General features: G+C 34.6%; 1 pseudogene; it reads left to right on the forward strand.

Moving 5' to 3' along the window:
* Positions 1-23: 23 nt before the first annotated feature.
* On the forward strand, positions 24-5,957 carry LOC137620071 (endocuticle structural glycoprotein SgAbd-8-like; annotated as a pseudogene).
* The last annotated feature ends 2,451 nt before the right edge of the window (positions 5,958-8,408 follow it).

Genomic DNA, 8,408 nt, shown 5'->3' on the forward strand with positions numbered 1-8,408 from the left:
TGCTGCAAAAAAATTTTGTCTAAATGTATGGTGGCAATCACTGTGATCGCTGCTCTTGTATCAGGAGTAGGGAATGTGATGATGTAATCCCAAATGATGAGACAGTGACTGGTGTGGGTAACTCACTACCCAAGTTGTCACCAACGATAGGGCAGCTGGTATTTGACTTGTTAGTAGACTGTATATCCAATCAGACTTTTCTGGAAGGCCTGAGCATCTTCTCAAAATGTCCATGTTTCTGGCAGGTATAGCAATGAGCTTCCTTCGTGGGGCATTTCTGAGAGCTGGCCCAACTGCCCTTGTGTCTGCAGTTATTGCAGGATGTACCCATGGCTGGGCATATTTTGGAATTATGCTTGCATGAGCCGTATTGGTTAGTAGATCAGTAAGAAGTCCTCTTCTGTATAATCTGAGCTGGTTCCTCTTGTATGAAGATACCAAGTTGACCTAGCTGGAGAAGTGGAGGCAATAGCTGACACAGTCGCACATGTATATTTGTAGGAGAGGCATATCACGAACCGTGCGAGGGTTGGATCAGAATAAGGCGTTGTATTAATTCTTTGACCCTCATGCACATCAAAATTACCATTTGCTACGGCCATTAAGTGCAAGAGGTGGAGTTGCCAGTGCTTAAGTCCACTTCATCAGCGAGATCCTTCAGGCGTAAATAATAATCTACAAAACATTCTCCGACAGCATGTCGGCAGCACAACAACTTCCTGTGTAGTAAAGCTTCCTTTTTGAGAATGCAAAAGTGCTTTTGTAGTGTATCATACACCTCTCTAGTGGAAAGTGATATCTTGGGAGGGATGCCCATTGCACGCGTAAGAGGGTGGTGGACGTAAAGGAAAATGCACGTCCTCAGGTGGATCAGCAGGGAAGTATGATGTTATCTATCAAGTCCAAGTGATCCTGCATAGTTCTTAAAACAGTCTCCATTGACGAAACAATTAATAAGTCGCATCTTATAGGAGAGGTGGATGATGGAGCACAGGCTTGTTAGAAATTGTAAGTGTATGCACTAAGGAGACAGGGGTTGGAGATACAAGTGTGACACAATGTGTCGTGTTGCTGGGCTGCGATGCTACAATTTGTCCTGATAGTAAGGAGAATAGAGACAAGAACCGATGAAAGTTTTGTTCAACATAATATTAGATATCCATACAATTATAGGTTCTGCCCATGTCCATTTCTTTTTCATACATGTTAGAATATCTTTTATATAAATTACTCTCGTATCCATGTTGCTCTTCTTTCGGTCTCTTAGTTTTATTCCCATCATTATTCTTTCCAGAACTCTTTGAGTTGTAACTAGACCATGCTGTAAGAATCTAAGGCTTTAGTAAGGCTGCAAGTATTTTAGGCATAAGTTAAAACTAGAAGGACTATCCCATGTCCATCCTTCCTTTAATTTCAGTGTCGTGTCCTAAGGACACACTCACTATCTGTCCTAAGTATGGAATATCATTGACAATCGCTGAGGTTCGTCCAAAACTACCATATATATATTTATATATATATATATATATATATATATATATATATATATATATACATATATATAAACACATGTACTTTAAATGCAGGTAGATGCATTGGTCGATAAATAGATAATTTGAGAGAGATATTTTCGAATTATATAATTTTCATTTTTCTCTAGCTTTTCAGATGTTTACATCATGAGAGGCCAGTTCATTAGGCCTGGCTTCCATACAAATTTAATAATAATATTAATTATGATAGTTTTAAAAATAAATCAGGGATAAATATTATAACTATGGTTATTATGATTATCATTATCACTATCATTTGATTGTATTTAGTTTAATGATACTAACTGGTTCAGAAAAAAAATAGTATTTATGTACTTCACAATAAACTCGATGTTTTGTACTTCTTAGACAAAATTACTAAAATATAAGGCAGTTTGCGACCCTATTACATAAATTTAACATATATCGATAAGTAGAGATGATATCTAGAGTCTAAGATATCTTTTTGATAATGTGCTATCGTGACTGTCAAAAAAAGGAACTAAAAGAAAAGGAAAATTGTCTGATTGAGTAACACTTGACAAACCTCTTATTGAGTTTCAGGTCATAATCTGTCTCCCCAACTAAGAGAAGAAAAAGAAGAAAAAAAAACGAAAATAGCAATAATAGTTTTATCGCTTCTACACTTAGTCTCAGGGAAGAATTCAAATAGTCTCTATTTTAGATCCATCTGGTAATGGATACCTAGATTGCATTATCAAAGAGAAAAATAATCAAGAGATCTTGTGAATGTTTAATAAGGTTTAATGCAGGTCAAATCTTCATTGTTTTCTCCAATATATAATGATGAAAAATCTAAAACGAGGTTAATGTCTCTTTTCAAGATCAATGAAATACAAGTCATGTCTGGTATTAAGTCAAAAAGAAATGATTTGTCTCTTGGCCCAAGTTCATGGCTGCATTACAGTGACTCACAAAAGTAGAATGTTTCAAGTTCGGTTTCGTTTGAAAATCGTAAAAATTCCTCCATAGAACAATTATTATTAATGATGCATTTAATAGGTTGTTGCTTATATTATCTCTCATATGATTATAGAAGTCTCTATACCTAGTTATAATTTTCCTTTGAAGATTTCGCCCTCTTTTGTACCTCTTGTTTTGAAACCTTGATGTTTTATCATCAGATGCCAATGACGAAAGCAAATAGTTGAAACAATTACATTTGGAAAACAAAAATGACCGGAATTTATGTGAAGAAAAGAACTGGTGTAAAGCGTCCTTGGAAAACAGCCAAATTGGATCGCTCGGAACATGCACAATGACCTACATCACTGACATAATGACGCACCAACTTTTTCCTTTGATATAAACATGTTTTTTTTTTTTTTTGTTTTTTTTTTTTTTTAGTTTATAGAGGTATTGACGGTCTGGTCATCTCATTCTGGGAACAGGCCGGAATATGATCTGCTTTCAACAAGAATAATTATCATACACAAATTGGAGGCGATTTTAGCTGCGGTTTTATTGTAGAATATGAGTTTCATTACAAGCAAAAATGAATTTCATTTTAAGAGATGCAAGAGAGTGACTGACCCTTTTGTACGTCCGATGTCAAACATGAATTTAGAGTTGGCCAAAATTTCTGAATTATAAAAGACAGACTTCATTTCTTTCAACCATACTCCCCTAAGGTGTCAAAGGTCAGGTATGAACTAAACTTTTAGCATAACAGGTGAGAAAACCAATATATATATATATATATATATATATATATATATATATATATATATATATATATATATGTATATATATATATATATATATATATATATATATATATATATATATATATATATATATATATATATACACTCAACCACACGCACACACACACACACATATATATATATATATATATATATATATACTTATATATATATTTATATGTGTGTATGTATACACACACATACACACACACATATATATATATATATATATATATATATATATATATATATATATATATATATATATATATATACACAGTATGATCAAGATTAGGGTCAAATTATACTTAAAGGTCAAAGAGAAACAGATAACATTTTCATAACATTTTAACATAACTATTAAAACTACACCAAATCAACGACATCAATGTTAGAGATAAAGTTATAATTCAAAAGTTAGAATTCATATGGGGATTCAACTTAAATCTTAATTTTAAAATATACGAGATATAATTCACATTTGACTTCCATAATCTAATAAAAGAGCCGTTTTCAGTAAGGATAAAGTCAAAGCCACACTTGGAAATGAAAGAGGTTAAAGATCAAACAGGAATTTAGACTATAGTCATGTTTGGTTTGTTTGTACATATTTTCAGCAACAGGGAATTTTCTTTTTTTATTATTGCAAATTATAATCAGGTCTTGAAGTAAAAGAATAAAAAAAAATACGCAAATGACAAAAAGAAATTGAAATAAGGCATTGTTTAGTTTAATGTTTGAGGTACGTATACACAAATCTAAACAGTTCTCATAATGAAGATTCAATAATCATGTATACAATGCTTTTTGTAAAATATGTGTTAGAAATTGGATAGTATTTAGAAATTCATTTTTCAAACTCATTTATCTATTTCTAACAGCTCATATCTAATAAACGATTTCAATTAAACGATGAAAATTATGATAAAAGACAATCAATTATATAGGTATGACTTATAATGGAATTGAATAAATTGGCTCGTAATCTCATTAGAAGTTTTTCCTTGTGCTATTCCTGATTCAATTCATGACAGAGAGAGAGAGAGAGAGAGAGAGAGAGAGAGAGAGAGAGAGAGAGAGACTTAGCAAAATATTTTTTTGTGGAAATTCGTTTAATGAAGGAAAAGTAAGTGTGTTTTGGAATGGAATTCGTTTCATGGTCGCCTCTATGAACATCTCTCATACCGGGCAATGCAGACCGGCAAAAAGTAGACACTAGTCTAATAACCGGTAGCCTTGATGACGAACTTCTTTCGCTATATATACCGACGCCAGCAATTCAAACGGAATCAGTTCATCACACAACAGCACATCATGAAATTCGTAAGTTAACCATAAAGACGTTCGTTAACTTTTAGGTAATATTCATTATCTATAATGAAAACAATTCAGCCAAGTTTTTAAGATTACAATTAAGTCTTAGTTCAATACATTTAAAATGAAGACAAAAAGTTCGAAAGTTCACTGGAAAGTCATGTGTTGAATATTTCTTCAGAAACATATTCAAAATTTAGTATATATTGAAAGAAGTATTAACAATAATTTTCAATAATTTATTACTTTTGGGGGTGTTTATATCCAGTAGCGAGATTCTTTTTAGCAGGTATTAAATTTTCCGTGCAATATATATATATATATATATATATATATATATATATATATATATATATATATATATATATATATATATATAAAGAAGCAAGGTCATAGGAGTGTACATATAAGGTCAGCTTTGCTACTATTTATACTTTCTGGCATTTAAGGAACCACAGTAATTTTCACTTAATGGCAACAAAAACTGATGGAATTTCTCTTTCATTGCCTTAACAAAAGAAAAACTCTGTAAGAAAAATCTTTATTTTTTTTCAACAAATGAAAAAATCGGTAAAAATAAATCTTTATTTCTTATATTAGATTAAATGATTATTGTCTTTTTCAGGTCATCATCGCAGCCTTAGCGACCGTGGCCTTGGCCGCTCCTCAGTACAGCTACGACGCCCCACGGCCTCAGTCCCAAGGAGGAAGCTGAGGCCTCAACAAAGTGATTGCCATCCTCCGAGACGACCGTGATCAGGATGACTACGGAAGGTACAGCGTCAACGTCGAAACCGCCAACGGAATCGTTATGCAGGACTCTGGCTCTCCTGACGGACCTAAGGGAGCCGTTGTATCTTCTGGCTCTTTCTCGTAAGTTTTATAGGTTATATTGTGTTCAACATTTTCTCATTCTCATTAAACGTATCATTGATATATGGTCATTCTACCCTGGCCATGGTTTTTCTCTCTAATGACACTCAAGTTTTGGAGTTCAGATGAACAGTTTTTATTGACTCAAAAACGATCTGGAGAGAAAAATTGATGTTTATTCTCCTAATTAAATGACCTCTTCAATCTTCACCCAGATACACATCTCCTGAAGGCATTCCCGTCAATGTGAGATACGTTGCTGACGAGAACGGATTCCAGCCCCAGTCCGACCTCCTGCCAGTTGCCCCTGCTTTCCCCCACCCCATCCCCCAGTTCGTCCTCGACCAGATCGCTTTCGCTGCACAAGAAGACGCCCGTCAGACCAAGCAGATCTCAGCTCCTTCCGGAACTTATGGTGCCCCATCAAGATTCAATTAAGTCTTGAAACGAAAGGGAACGACGAAATCATTTTACTCTAACTTATTTTCGAATAAAATTGTATGCTTTTGAAGACATTTTTTGTCCTCCTCAGAAAACAATAAACGCTCCAAGAATGTAAAATGTTCATAGCGAATGGAATCTCATGATAGAATCGTGTAATAAGCAATCAACTGCTGCATAAAAGCAATAATTGTACTATTAACTATTTTCACATAGATAATGATAGATAAAATGTCGGAATTTGATTGTTAATTATTTTGCATCAGTAGATCTTACACTAACAATTGTGGTGTGAAATTCAAGATTTTGCAAGGCAAAGACTCAATAATATGCTGAAAACATTACCGAATTAAAAGCTCTCCTGACTAGCAAAGAGTTTATGAATATCAAGGACGTTTTCCTGATATGCAAGTAAAATCCAAACTTCAAATATTGGTGGAGCTACATGGATATAGTTTAGATTCTTCTGATGTTCACCTGTTCCTAGAGGAAAAGCAACCGGAAACTTCACTTACATTCTTTCCAGCGAATGATTCCATTCTTTTTGGCATATGATCATACAAACTACACGCTCTGGAACACTACATACATAAATGAAATGCACCATCTATCCTTGGAAGTGAGGAATGAATTTGAGAATGGTAACTTTGCTGGCAAATGCTCAGGCCAAAAGTTCAATCAAGTTGACCCAGACCAGAGCGAAGAATTGCTGAATGGTATCAGCAAGAAGAGAGATGGAATCATAGGCATTACCCAGAAGTCATCAGCACTAAGTAGATGGGCACTCTTACAATCTGAGGTCTCATGTGTCTAATAAAACAAAAGCAGTTTACGGCTTTGATTATGATTATGAGTACTCGCAAAATGTGTAAATCAAGGGAAGGCAAGCACAAGAGAACCGTGATGAGGATAGTCTCTTCCCAACCTTTAAGTCATTCAAGCTGTTTGCAGATGAGGCATGCAATGACCTTCAGAATATTGCAAGAAAAGACATTGGTATAAAGGAGATAAAAAAATAACCTGTTGAGCAGGCACTTAAAAGTCCAAGAAAGGTTGAATATCTTCATAGAAGAGAGGTTCATCTTTCTAGATTCCAGAAGGATGAATTTTTGAGATGCATTACCAAAAAAACAAGTTACTCACTTTTGCATCACTCTACGAAAACCATAAATATTCCAAATAGAAAGGTATCGGCTTTTTTAACCAATATGTAATCTATTTGGATTTCCACTACTCCATTTCATAGGTTATCAGATGCTTATCCGGACTCTGAAACCAGGTTTTCATACATAAAGGTAGACAGGAAAGTGATCAAACGCCTTATCGCTGGCTATGAAAACAGTTGACGCGTAAACCTCTATGATATAATGGCCCATGAACTACTAATAGTGAGCCTGGCTCTTACTGGGACAAAAGGAAACCTTTGCTTCAGGTCTTGTACTGTGTGCTCACAATACGTGCATATATATATATATATATATATATATATATATATATATATATATATATATATATATATATATATATACATATATATATATATACTTACAAAACTGGTCTAGTATAGAGTAAATACAGTAGTTTGTTAATGATTTTATTTATATTTTATTTGTGCACTGAAGAGAGGTTAGCCACCCCTTAAGGTGAGTTCTCCTCGTGTAGATTCAAGGTTGATATGAAAGCTATGTAAGACTTTCGTCGTTAATTTCATTGTATTCTTAATTCAAGTTAGTATATGTAAATTTACGTTATTTTTAAGACTTAACTTTTTACTTCACGAATTTTTGTTACAAAGTCTTACGTAATCTGTTTGAGAGTGTTATGTGATCATACACGATAGGAACAAGGGCTTATGTAATGTTCCTTTATATTTTTATGAGGTATTGCTTCATATTTGTAAGAGAATGCGCAGTGTAGCACATGCTTGGAATTTCCACGAAGAGCCCGATGATAGGATGTTATCTTTTTTTTATTTCGGGGACAAAGGGTGGGTGGAGCTAGCTGGAAAGTCGCCTCACGGGTGCGTTGGTATGCATCTGAGAGTTGCCTGAAAACCGCTGATTCGCCTTTAGACATTTTTATCTAGGTGGAAACTCTGACGTCCTTAGGCCAAGGCCCCCACGCTTTCCAAATCTTTTGGAAATTTCTGGAAGCAGCTAGGTTTTATATATAAAGGCGACATCAGGGTTAGAGACAGATAGATATTACCAGCCTTAAGAGTGTCATCCCCAACCTCTCTCACTCTCATATGCATCCCAGTGTATTGTTTTAAAAGTGTTCAGTGTCTATAGTATGTCCTCTCCTAAGTGACTCTATGCCCCAAAGCAAATCATGTGTTGAAAAGATACGCAAAATGAAAGGGTAATTATGAATTCATTGTATTAGAGTGAGTGTTAGCATTGTATAAAGTTCTGGTTAACCCTGGAACGGTACGGTGGGTCGTCCGCGACCCCGAGCGTCATAAAAAGAGGTTTTTCTCACGTGACTCACCCCCGTGACTGAATTTGTGGGTGATGGACCT

Source organism: Palaemon carinicauda, chromosome 26 (assembly GCF_036898095.1).
Source record: "Palaemon carinicauda isolate YSFRI2023 chromosome 26, ASM3689809v2, whole genome shotgun sequence".
NCBI lineage: Eukaryota > Metazoa > Arthropoda > Malacostraca > Decapoda > Palaemonidae > Palaemon > Palaemon carinicauda.